This window comes from Rhinopithecus roxellana, chromosome 2, assembly GCF_007565055.1.
Source record: "Rhinopithecus roxellana isolate Shanxi Qingling chromosome 2, ASM756505v1, whole genome shotgun sequence".
Taxonomy (NCBI): Eukaryota; Metazoa; Chordata; class Mammalia; order Primates; family Cercopithecidae; genus Rhinopithecus; species Rhinopithecus roxellana.
The window spans coordinates 85,363,308-85,377,543 of NC_044550.1; positions in this window are offsets into that span (position 1 = coordinate 85,363,308).

Sequence of the window (14,236 nt, forward strand, 5' to 3'; positions counted from 1 at the left end):
ATTGTCAACCTCTCTGTTTATACACTCACACACAGTCACTTTCACAATATAAACACAGACTTCAAAGGCACACCTGCAAAAGCTGCCATTGTCACTTGCTGTTTAATAGTTAAACAAAGTATTTAGAATTTATGGGATATGCTTAGTAGCTTTTTAAATTAAAAAACCAAGTTAACATATATGTTACTTAGGAAATTAACAGATAAATGTGCTTAGCTGCTAACATTTCACATTAGGCAAACAGAGAAAGAGAATTAACAATTCAACAGGTATTCCATTGTAAGTTTACAGACCTTGATTCTACACTGTGCAGTAATATTTTTGAAAGGTCGATACTGCAATGAACTAAGCTTTCTGTGGCACAGCTTTCCTTTTATAAAATTAGCAAACTTTTCAATAAACAAATAGATGTCCCTAAAAATTGATAAAGTAGCAATGTGATCTCTAAGTCCTCTTTACCTTTCTGATGTTTGCTCACCATTCCTTCTTTTCTTTTCTCTTTCTTATCATCATCCCAGCCTGTAATATCCCTCAAGGCTCTATCCCAATACCTCTACTTCTCGGCTATTTCACCAGACCCTCTTCCCTGGTAATGTGGAGTTGCATTTTACATAAAGTTAGGCCCTAAAATCATGAAGTGAGTTGAACATTGATATAAATTCAGAAATACCCTGGGAAAAAAATCCCTTCATTCACCCTTAAAGTATAATATACATGGCTGTTTTTATGCGTCGTGATTGAGGCTTCTATACCATCCAACTCAGCCAGTTTTTCCTCCAGCATTGGAACAGATTGCTGTTTTCTCAGCTAAACACCTGATAAAGTAGTTGGCTTGCATCTGGGGGCCATGTTGTACAAGAAAAAAAAATGTATCTTTAAACACTTGAATCACACTCAGCATGGTGAGATGCTCATACTATGAGAGCAATTCAGGAACTGAGACCAACTGAAGGAACATCAGATTCACATCTCCCTTCTCGCGCTCCTCTGGGGCATATGCTTTAGTGAAACGTGGGACAGAATCACCCACACTATTTACATTCTTCTCTTTCTCTCTTTCTCTTCCTGGCAGAGTTAGTGTAATTGAGTATGGATGAGAACTTTATTCTATACGTATTGAGGAAATATGCTATTTAAAACCACAACTTAGAAGGGCAGCTCATGTTAAAGGAAGCTTTGGGGTCTCAGCTGCCTTTGTGTAATGTAACAGAAATCTCCTTTGATAGAATGGAGTGAACGCTTCATAGGTGGAAAACATACAAAGATGAAGAAGCCTGCATATCTGGGAGTATGGAGAATGGAGAGAACTGATTTGCTCTATACAATGGTTTTACAGCCTTGACATTTGGATTGGATAGTCCCTTATTGTGGCTGGCTGTCCTGTGCATCCTGTGCATTGTAGGATGTTAAGCAGCATCCCCAGCTTCAACCCACTAGATGCTTGTAGTAATCTCCCCAAAGTTATGGCAATCAAAAAATGTCTCCGGACATTGCCGAATCAACCCTTGTCAAGTGTGTGTGTTGGGGGCAGAGGGAGGTATCTCCCATTATTGAAAAACACTGCTCATTATAATAGAGTGAAGAGTTTGAAAGTTTTCAGGGGAAATTCTAAATGGGAGACATGAAAAAGGAGTATGGAGTGGGAGTTGGAGCAAGACTGCGCACTATGTTAGGTGAAGAGGCCTTTGAAAATCCTTTAGTCATGGGATGGTTGGAGGCTTATATAATATATATGTCTAGGCTGGGCACAGTGGCTCACTCTTGTAATCCTAACACTTTGGGAGGCCAAGGTGGGCAGATCACTTGAGGCCAAGAGTTCAAGACTAGCCTGGGCAACATGGCAAAACCTCATCTCTACTAAAAATACAAAATTAGCCAGGTGTGGTGGTGCATGCCTGTAGTCCCAGCTACTAGGGAGGCTGAGGCATGAGAATCGCTTGAACTGGGAGGTGGAAGTTGCCATTAAACGAGGTGGCACCACTGCTCCAGCCTGGGTGACAGAGCGAGAGTCTGTCTGAAAAAAAAAAAAAAAAAAAAGAAAGAAAGAAAAAAAAAAAAGAAAAGAAAAAAGGAAAAAAGAAAGAAAGAAAAAATATATATACACACATATATATGTCTAAAATCCCATTTGAAGCTGTTTTCTGTTATCTGAACCCCCTTCCATTTCTCAAACCTTCAATCAAGTCTATTGTAAATACTACCATCATATGTGAACAATTAACCTATGACTATCAAGGAAGAGAATGAGTCCCCGATCTGGGCTGACATGATGTGGAACAGGGATCCAAATAGAAAGTTTACTTAATTCAGATGAAATGGCATCTTGGACCCAACTACAATCAACAAGGATGACATAAAAGCCTTTCACTTTCTATGATGCATGGATTATGGGTTTGAACACTCTTATCTGGATCTTTGAGGTGTGGAAGCTTCTCAGTGACACCATGAGTGGTTTCACAACTCCATGACTTGTGGCTTCCATAGACCAGGGGTCCCCAGGGTACCAGTCCATGGCCTATTAGGAACCAGGCCACACAGCAGGAGGTAGGCAGCTGGGGAGCCAGCATTACTGTCTGAGCTCCGCCTCCTGCCAGATCACCTGTGGCATTAGATTCTCACTGGAGCACGAACCCTATAGTGAACTGTGCATGCAACGGATCTAGGTTACATTCTTCTTATGAGAATCTACCTAATGCCTAATAATCTGAGGTGGAACAGTTTCATCCCAAAACCATCCCTTGACCCCAGAAAAATTGTCTTCAATGAAACCAGTGTCTGGTGCCAAAAAGGATGGGGACCACTGCCATAGACCATACAGAGCCACCACCAACCCCTGCAAGGGTTAATGTGGGAGGAAAAGAAGATGCTCTTCTCCTCTACCTATATCTCTCGTGGGATTAGGATTGGAATTTCTTCCAGAAATGGGAGGTGATCCTTTCTCATTGTGAGGATGATCTTTGCCTTGTAACGTGAATCTGCCCCAAGACACTGCTAATTTTCCTGCTCCTCACCCTCAAAATCTTGCAGTCTCTTTGACTTCTTCAGCTTAGTTCTTCCTCTAATACCCTATAGACATTGTTCCATAAAGTTTTGTATAAAAAATTTAGAACTGTCCCTTTGTCACGCCGCCTGGCCACAGGTATGGAAGGGTTCCACTTCTCTTGGCCCACTCCTCTTTTAGTCCCAGATTCATCCTGTCAGATATGAACTGTTTCCTGAACACATTCTGCTCTTGATCACTCTCACTCTATTGGCTCAAGCTGCCCCTCTGTATACAAAGCCTTTCTTTGCCATATCTTCAGGTCTTAATTTGATCTATTCTATTCTACTTTAAAATATTGGTCCAGTGATACTATTTCTTATAGTAAGGTAAACTCTGAAGTCACAATTTTATTTATGCCTCCTTAGTGGCATTATCATTTTTCTCCATTATAATAGACTAGACTTAGAGCTCTTTGAAAACAAGAACTATGTTTTAACATAACAATTGGTTCGTAACAGCTGTTATGTAGTTGCTTTTAATATTTTTCTCTTTTTCTCCAAAAGAATTTAAGGTGGCTTAAAAGAAGACACAAAATTTTGGGTAATGACTTAAATTAGAAAAAAAAAGTGAGGAAAAAATAAGGAAGATAAAATAGAAGCTTAAGAATAGTAGATTGTCAGCTGGGCACACTGTGGCTCATGCCCGCAATTCCAGCACTTTGGGAGGGAGTGGTGGGAGGATCGCTTAGTGCCAGGAGTTCAAGACCAGCTTCAGTATCAGGAAAACCTCATCGATTAAAAAAAATAATAATTAGCTGGGCATTGTGGTGCATGCTTGTAGTCCTAACTACGAGGGAGGGTGAGGTGGAAGGATCACTCGATCCCAGGAGTTTGAGGCTGCAGTGAGCTATGATTGTGCCATTACATGTCAGCCTGGGTGGCAGAGTAATACCCTCTCTCTAAAAGAGAGAGAGAGAATAGTAGATTGTCAACAAAAAATGCTTACTGAAGAATAAATAAGTTTTCCTTATATAAATTTTGTCAGTGGGTCCAGTCTTAGAAACAAACTGTGTTTGCTTCCTGATTCACAACTCTTCCCCAATAGTGATGTCTGGATTTGAGGAAGGGAAAACATAGGGAATAAAGAAGTGGAGTGAGGTACTTTTTCACTCTCTGTTTTCTCCCTTCCCCGGATCTGGTCGTGCTTTATTTATTTTGTGGTCCATTAGGAACTGCTGTCTTTCTTCATGAACTTACCTTCCTGAATACCATGATGCTTTTAAGAATGGGCACTTGGTTCAAGCAGGCCAAATAGAATTCTTCTCTTGATTTTTTGGAGCTGAAGAAAGAGATAAAAGCCTTTTCCCCATGGGTGGTGAGCCAGAAATCTGCTGAATCACTCCAGCCCCTGGGTAGAGAAAGCACATTTTCAGGAGAAGAAATTGAAGTCAACCTATAAAAAGAAGCAGAGATCAGAAACAGACAATTCTGATAGTGTTTGGACTCCTGGTTCTTTTTTCTGAGACCACTCCCAAAGCTTCCTTGCTTTGCAAAGTATATTTGTTAGAACTTCTTCTGGTTCTTATTGGATAAAGTCCAAACTCTTGAGTTTGACAATCTGGCATTTCCAGCACCAGTCAGCCTTATCTTGCTTCTAGCTTCCCAGTCAAGAGTTGCCTTCTCCCAGATGCTATGCTCATTTTCAGTTGTGTGGTTTTCTTGAATGACCTCTTGCCTCCTCGCTCTGTAATACTAATTATTGCCTTTCTTCAGGGTCTAGTTCAACATCTATCTGCTCTATTAAAGCCCTTCTTGATCGATCTTTTCCTTCTCTGAACTACTGTAACCCTTTTATTCCCAGCTTTTCTACGTGGTCTGAAACATAGTTATCTTTCTGCCTTGGTTTGTTTTGCTATGTATTTTGTGTGTAAGATTTTTTTTTTTCATGTGTTTATTTACTTACAAATTTGTACCAGTTATCAGTTATCTTGGGACATAGTACTAACTATAAATGCAAGTAAACGTCTGAGAAGAAAGAACATCTGAGATTGGAAGTCAAATAGGTTTCTTGGAGGAACTCCATCTCTCACTAGAATTTGAGAACAAGCAGGATTTGGTAGGTATAGAGGTGAGTGGACGGTGTTTTAGGTGGGAACAGTGGCATCAAAAAGGACACTGAGATGAGACTCTCATCTGAGTTGAGACCAGTTATTTATGCCTTGATTTGTTTGGGCATGACTGTTTAGAGTGAGGAGTAGAGGAGAATTGAGCTGATCTACATAAAAAGAGAGCAGAATATGAGACTCTTGCAAGCAATCCAGAAGGGAGAAAAGTGGAGTAGAGCTGGAAGTTTGGGAGAAAGGAGGAGAATGGAGCAGCAAGCCCTGGGAGGTTGCGTATAGCCCAATGTGATCGTTCTCCATGTTCCCAATACCTCAGGAAATTAAAGCAAACTTATAAAATGCTTGGAGAACATGCGTATTTTTTGGAAACTGATGAAGGGATAGAGTTTTGGCTTGTCAAGGGAGAAAACTGAGGAAACACACATGAATGCAGGTGCTGTAGGCAGAGTGACCATGAAAGAAAGACAGCAGCCCTTGGGGATCTGCAGAAAGCATGAGGAGAGTTTCAAGACTTAACTGTGTCTGGATTTGGGGATTCAAGCCAAACAGCAGGATGTCTCAACAATCATCTGGGTTACAAACGTTTATTCATTTGGTAGTAGGCAAATTACTTTTGCCTTCCCATGTTGATGATAAGTCCCGTGAGTAGAGTCCATGTTGTCTCTCCTGTCTCAAAGTCTTCCAAACTGGGTCAAGCTCAAAGTACCTCTTTGTATACCTTGTCTCTCCACTTTCCATTGCCTTCTCTATATCAGTGTTGGGCTGATAACTGGTACAATTCTGCTTTTATCAAGTCGGTTTCCAGATCTATAGAAGAAGAAGGAAAAGGAGGAGAGAGGAAGAGGAGGACCCTGTAATTGCTCTCTGGATGTTAAACTTATAGTGGCCAGATTCCTCCATTATCAAGCTTCATTCCATTTATCTAACCTCATCTGATTTTGCCCACATGGTTCTCTTTTCCAGGAATATTGAGTTCTGCTCTCTCTACTCACATAGCATGGAGAGTCTCATCTCAGTGTCCTTTTTGATGCTGCTGTTCCCACCTAAAACACCCTCCACTCTCCTCTCTACCTACCAAATCCTGCTTGTTCTCAAATACTAGCAAGAGATGGAGTTCCTCCAAGAAATCTATTTGACTTCCAATCTCCAATTATCTTTCTTCTCAGACTTTTAATTGCATTTATAGTTAGTACTATGTCCAATGACATTCATTATTGTTCTCTTGGTGATTTTATCATGACCAGTCTTCTCATAATCACCTTGAGGATTAAAATAGTGACTTGTAGTTTTCATGTAGTAGGTACTTAGTACTTAGTGTTTTCTAAGTCCCTTCCCTAAATGAGTTCGCCAAGGACAGGAGCTTTGTTTTGTTTCCTACTCTTCCCCCAAAGCCAGAACTTGCCTGGAAAATCGTGGGTACTCAGTGAATAGTTATTGAATGAATTAATGAATGAATAACAGCCTGCCAAACTTTATGAGATCCAGCAGTGCAGAACAACCTATTTTCCTTTTCTTTCCCACGTATTATTTCATACTTTTTCATCTCTCCCTTGACTCTATTACAACTCCTTTGTTGAATTTCTCAGCCTTTTAGATAATTTCAAATGCCACTACCTAGCTTCTTCAGTGTGGTATCAGTCACTCTGAAAGCACAGCACTTATTTCAAATCACATTTGTGCCAAATTTAATCCATTTATACTGAAAGAGAAAACAGGGTAGCCATGTAGATGCATAGCCTGCTCCTTCATGTCCACACTCCCTTGAGTGTATCACAACACAGAAAACATGGGACTTGGGCATGTATATAGCAAAATGGAATCTCTCTAGAGAGGTACCATTTTCATAAATGGAAATGTTCAATATCATAAAGATATCAATAATCCTCAAATTCATATATAAAAATCTGTTGCAAGTCCAATCAAAATCCCAACAGAGAATTCTATTTAGTGAAAGTTAATAGACTGATTCCAAAATTCACTTGGAACAAAAGATTGTGAAAAGCCAAGGCAGTTTTAAAGAAGAATGAAGGGAAGGCAGTTTGGTTTTTCAGATATCAGGGTGTATTGTGAAGCCACATTAATTAATTCAAAGTGATGTTAGTGCAGGGATAGGCAAACATACCAATTAAACAGAACAGAGGGCCCAACATACATTTTTATATCTACAAAAGTGACACTACGAATTAGTGTGGGGCTGGTAGGCACAGTGGCTTTTGCCTGTAATCCCAGCCCTTTGGGAGGCAGAGGTGGGAGAATTACTTGAGCCCAGGCATTTGAGATAAGGCCTGGGAAATACGGTAAGACTTTATCTCTACAAAAAATAAAAAAGTTAGCTGAGCATGGTAGCATGCATCTGTACTCCTAGCTATTTGGGAGGCTGAGATGGGAGGCTTGAGCCAAGGAGTTTGAGACTTCAGTGAGCTATGATCATGCCACTGCACTCCAGCCAGGGCAACAAGAGTGAGACCCCATTTCTAAACAAAAAAAATTAGCATGGAATATTAGGTTGGAAAAAATTGTGCTATAACAATTGGCTACCTGTATAAAACAAAAGAGTATCTACTATATTATATACAAAAATAAAAAATAAATTTCAGATGGATTAATTATGCAAATGTAAAAAGCAGAAGCTATAAATACATTCAAGGAAAATACAGATTATTTTCAAGGCTTCAGATAGGGAAACATCTGAAGGGATGTTTCAAGGCTTCAGATAGGGAAACATATTCTAAACAACACAGAAAATGCATAAACCAAAAGAAAAAAAGATGAATAAATTTGCATTAAAATTTAAAGCTTATTTATAAAAAGACACCATAAAAAAATTAAAAGGCAAGTCATAGACCGAGAGAAGATATTTCAACCATATATCTGATGAAGAGTAGTATCAGGAATATATATATTTTTAAGCTCAATAAGAGAAAGACAAGAATTAAATAGAAAAAAATGGGCAAGGGTATGAATAGGCAATTCACAGAAACAGAAAAATCACCATTTATGTTATTCTCTACTAGTATCCAGAGAACTACAACACCTAATAAAATTGAGAATGCAGATCCCCTATTTTACTTTCATTATTTTATTTTATTTTATTTTATTTTTTTAAGAGAGGGAGTCTTGCTCTGTCGCCCAGGCTGGAGTGCAGTGGCATGATCTCAGCTCACTGCAACCTCTGCCTCCTGGGTTCTAGCAATTCTCCTGCTTTAGCCTCCCAAGTAGCTGGAATTATAGGTGCACACTGCCATGCCCAGCTAGTTTTTTATATTTTTAGTAGAGACAGGGTTTCACCGTGTTGCCCAGGCTGCTCTCGAGCTCCTGAGCTCAGGCAATCCATCTGGCTTGGCCTCCCAAAGTACTAGGATTATAGGCCTGAGCCACCGTGCCTGGCCTGGCATTCTTTTTAAGGTACATATGTGTATTAGAAAAGCTCTTGTGTATGTGAACAAGTAGTTATGTCTCAGGAAGATTGTAATTGTAAAAAATTGGGAAAAACCCAAATTCTGGCTAACAAAAGAATAGATAAATAACTCGTGGTATTTAAAAAAAAAAAAAACAGTTAAAGGTAAACTAATTAGGGCTATGTGAGTCAACATGACTATACCTCAGAAAACATAATTTGAAGAAAGCAAATTGAGTGTATACAGCATTATACCATTTACATAAAGTTTGAAAACACACAAAACAATATTTTGTATCATTGAAGGACATATGTTGTATAGTATAGCAGACTGGATTCCCAAAAAAGTAAGTTCTAAGATAGAGATTATCAAGCAAGAGGTTCTTTAGTGAGTGATTTTGGGAACAACATCTTGTGGAGGGGAGGTGAAGGAGGACTGCACAGAAGGGAGCTTGGGCTGTGACGCAGACCTAACAGAGACCTCAGTCAACCCCTCTGCAGGCCTCTGAAACTGGGATTACCCTGCAGAATTGTCTTGAGTTGAGGTGAGGGCCCTTCCCTTTACAGCCCTGCAATGATGAGTCACTGGATAATAGGAAAATGCATGACCTGGAGGAGGCAGCTCTCCTCTGTCTCTGTGTAGTCATTAGGAATATTCAACACCAATATTGTGTTACTCTCCTAGAAATGTGGTAGCATTATACTTTCCCATGTCCTTTAAGTTAGAGTTGGCCAATGGAATGGGAGCAGAAGTTGCATGGGTCATCTCTAGGTAGAAGCTTTTCATAGTCCTGATGTAATTCTCCAAATTACCTTCCCACTATCATGGTGATCTGTGACATTCTAGGTGGTAGAAGCTCTTCCAGCTGCATTTCTCAATGAAGATAATGTGGATCAGTGCATTCACCCATCCTGTAATCAACATGAGGCATGAGAAAAAAGTAAACATTTTCTTTTGTAAATCACTGATATACTGGGGTTATTTGTCACTGCAGCATAACCTACATGTTTGGACTGATACCACCTTTTGATTCCAAATGTCACTTTTACCATCTCTGATTTCTCTTCTTGTCATACGTATTTACTTAACATTCTTTTTTGTCCTGTTCAAAATCAGGATTTCACAAAATGTGTTCTGTAGAAAACTAGTCATGTGAGATGCTCTTCAAAATCATGGTTTTTATGGTCAACTAAGTAGGAAACCATGTACTTTATCACTCTCTAAGGGATTTTTAATTGCTCATTAGCATATTAAATTTCCTAAGCAGTCTTTCCATTAAAAAACCTGTATTAATTAATTTTAATCTTCCATTTCACAAACTCATTTGACTATGGAATCCTAAAAATAACATCTATTAACATCTGACAGAGAAACACATTTTTGGAAAGTATGCCCTAAGCATTCTTCCACTTTCCGTTGCAAATTAAACACATCCAGCGGTCTACTTGGAAGTGAAGAGAATGGAACTAGGGCTTATTTACAATGGGTCCAAGAACTAACAGCCTTTCTACAGGCATAAAATTTCAATAGCATTGACTTGTAAAGAAACTATTCAACTGACTTCAAAATCAATCAACACACATGTAGAATATAGAGAATGTGAAACACAAATACATATGTATTGGCTAAGAGGTCCTTAATTACCTAAGGCTGGCAATATGTTTGCAAAGATAACATGCAAACACATAAAAAAAAAAAAAAATAAACATTAGAAAATAACCACTGCCAAATGAGTGGGTATAGACAGAACATTGAGGTTGTCTAAGATCACACAGTGAGTAAAGGCCAGCGTTAGTAGCAACTACATTCCATATATTGGGTCTCAGAATCAAAGATTCACTGAGTCACACATCATTCTTTGATATTATTCTGAATCTCTTGAAGTGTGATGTATAAGAACTTAAATCTTAAGCACAAACAATTAGGGTAATTAGCATCTCTGTATATTTCCATCATGGCATCAGACAACAAAAGGAAACTTGCCAATTTCCCAATCAGGCAAAGTCCAAAAAACGCTTTCCTGCCTGCCTGCCTGCCTTATTATTGCAGCAAATTATATCACCACTTGCTGGCTAAGAAAATGGCTCACTCAGAATGAGGAGACAGGGCTGGCAGCTGCCTGTGCCTTTAGAAAATGTTTGTTTGTTTTGTTTTTTAAAGAATTTAGATAAGAGTTAAAGAATTACTTATTTCTAATGAAAACTCTGCATTTTAATAAATTGGAGTGGTGGACAACCTGGAATGGATGGAGCAGAATGTTGCATAATCTCTAATCTCTCCCCTGCTTCTTTTTATATGTTTTGAATGAAGAGAGAACTATTTTAGTTGACAGGAAGAAAAGACAAAAACTTTAAAAAGAACACACAACTACCAAGGTTTTGTCTTTGCCTGCATGCATAAAACTTGAGATTGGAATAAAATTCTCAGTCTAATGTATTAGAGACTCAGAATCCAGATATTTTGGGAGTAGATGGCTCAGCAAAAACACAGATTACTTTTAGACTCAATCTATTATTTATTATTTCAATTTATAAAAAATGCACCCAATGCATCTTTGGGATGAGGAGTTCAAAGTCATTGTGATTGTGTAGTTGGCTAATCTCTCACATATAGAAATCTGTCTATTTTATGTTGACTTGAAGTTGTGTTCTTTGAGAGACTGTCATGCCATAAAGACAAAAATTTAATTTTAAAGAATAAAGTCACAGTGTCGTCATAGATATATTAATTACTTTTAAGTTATGTATCACATAATGATTTCCTGTCAATAGAGGTTTTAGTTCAATTATGAGGAGTGGCTGCTGATATTTGGAGCGGGACTTTATTTTTTATCTCTGTGGTTAATCATTCCTATTGCCTTGAAGTCAGAATAAAAAAACCATCCACAGAGTTCAAAGTGTGAACCCCATTATTTAGAAAATGAAGTAATTAGGGTTTTTTTAAAAAAATTATCTGTGTTTACATTAAATTACCATTTCTAACACTTCCCCTTCTTTCTCCCACCTCCCCTCCCTGACCCCACTTCTAAAACACTTCTTTTTGGTCTGCCAAGTAGACTCAGTTTTCCAGTTTGATAAAAGAGAAAATGATTATGCTGAGCTCAAAAGATTCCTGTATTATTTTAGTTGGAGATTGATAATGATTCTTTAAAAGTTCTAATTTTGATTCTGAGACTCTCCTTCCTAAAATAATTCATAATGCTGGGAAACATTTCTTATATTAAAATTTAATTTCAAGTGCTACATTTATTTGAAAAAATATTACTTTGAAATCAGTTTCTTGCTTTTCACTTAAAATATACTGTAAGCAGATAAAAAAATTAAGCTGTCTTTAAAAAGCTCTATTATAGATATCTACATACATAAATATTCAAATCTTGAGTTGGGTTTTGTTTTTACTTGATTTTTTTTGTTGTTTCTTGTGTAATTATATATATCTGGTAGGTTGCACCTATTTTCAATTAAAGTAGAAGCAATCAAAGTCTAGCTATGTGCTAAATACATTTTTGTATTGCTCTTTTTATTTTTAAAGGTGAAAAACATTAATACATTCATAAATTCATAGATCAGCATCACTTGGCAAACTTCTTATATTAAATTAAGCAGCATTTAATTATTAAGCTCACTAGACAAATGAGTGAGATGCTAATTAAAGCCCCAGCAAACAGCCACTCTCCATTCCTGGTTTATAATTCAATGTCCACCAAAAGAGTCAAACAAAGGTCACCATATTACTTCACATCTGAACATTTAGTGAAGGAATCTGCTTGTTGAATCAGCCTCATTAGATCTAAATCTGAATAGTTTAAAAAGTATATAAAACAAACAAATATGCTAAAAACTCCATAGACTGAGATTTCAAAAATGACATATAAAAGAAGTTACTTAGAAAAGTACATTTCACATTTTTGTGCAAAAAGTAAAAGCAAAGCAGTATTTTCAAATAGCAGGTAAATAGGCATTTGTGGTAAATAGAATTTTATTTCTCAAAATGTGTATTATCAACTCAACATTGCTGTAAGGCGTAAGTAGGATGAATAAAGCTGTATGGTACAGAAATAGACTTAAAATTGAGTTCAAGTTTTATCTTACCTATCATATGAATGTGAATGAAAATACTTCAAATGCTTAATCTGAACAAACTACTTATCATGGTGAACTTAATGAAATACTGGTTTCAAACAGTTTTTAGGACATAAACTACATAATAAAGAACCAGGGATCCTATTGCCTATTACAATGAAGTGTTTCTGAAAGTACGTTACATCTTTCAACCTCCAGTTGATAAACATGATTGGACCATCTTCCAGAAGGAGGCTGCAAGAGTTCCTATGAGGCTGTCCAATTAGAGATTTCAAGAGCCAAATTCATATCGTATCAAACACTGCTGCTACTTTCTCTGCATTGCCTTCAGGAAAGCATAAAGCAACCCACAGGCTATTGTGAAATGCTTACCTGCCCAAAGTATGAGAAATGAGAAGTGAAAGGACCAGGTACATTTTCTCTAAGATTTCAACTCTGTATTGTGTTTTTAAAGTAGAATTTAATAGGAATGAAAAATTCGGTTAGTCTGTTTCACCTGGTTAATTAAGACAACCTTAGGGTAGAAGGGTTATTTGCACTTACTGAATTAAGTAGCTAGTGAAACAGCTTTTCAGGGAAACCAAGCACTATGCTAGGCACATATAATTGCCATGACAGTGAGTTCATGTCCCCTGTGTCCATGCTGTTAGCAATGAGATTTCACAGATCTGTTCATCAAGAAGTGGAATCTATCTCTTCATCCCTGTAATTGGGGTTTACCTTGTGATTTATTTTGACCAATAGAATGTGGCAGAAATGATGATGTGGCAGTACCCAGTCTAGCACTTAAGAAGTTTCACCGACTTTTCTCTTGGGACTCCTTCCTCTGTCACATGAACAAGCCTTGGCTACCTAGCTAGGGGATAAGACCACAAGGACCAGAACTAAGTCGGCCCAGTTATGCTAACAGAGGCCCCAGACACATGAGACAGCCCAGCCAAGATCAACAGATCTGACCTAAAGCTGATTTACAGCTGACCACAGGCACATGCAGGAGCCCAGCTGAGATCAGAGCAACTGTCCAGCTGAGCTCAGCCTAAATTGCCATGAACTAAATAAATAAATGATACAAGTATATTGTAATCTCATAATACTCCACTGTCCTCAGTTAACACTGTGGTACCTTATAGGAGTCAAGAAATTCAAAGCCTGAACACATGAACACATTAAGCCACATCCCTATATGCACTGTCATCTTTAGATTGTCTGTTGGACACATTATAAGCCTGTGCCTGAATCAAACTTCATAGTCACTGCCTTTCAGTAACTTTTAAACAGTATTTATTATGGTAAAATCATTTACAAGCCAGGTGCAGTGACTCATACCTGTGGTCCCAGCGTTTTTGGAGGCCAGGGCAGGTGGCTCGCTTGAGCCTAGGAGTTAAGAGACCAACCTGGGCAACGTGGCGAAACCCCGTCTCTACAAAAAATACAAAAATGTTAGACATGGTGGTGCATGCCTATAGTCCCAGCTACTCAGAAGGCTGAGGTGGGAAGATTAATTGAGTCCAGGAGTTTGAGGCTGCAGTGAACTGTGATAGTGTCACTGCACTCCAGCCCGAGAGACAGAGTCAGACCCTGTCTCAAACCATCCCCCCAAAATTTACATTACTATGTAGAACTATACACAAAGTGTGTTTATGCTTGCTTT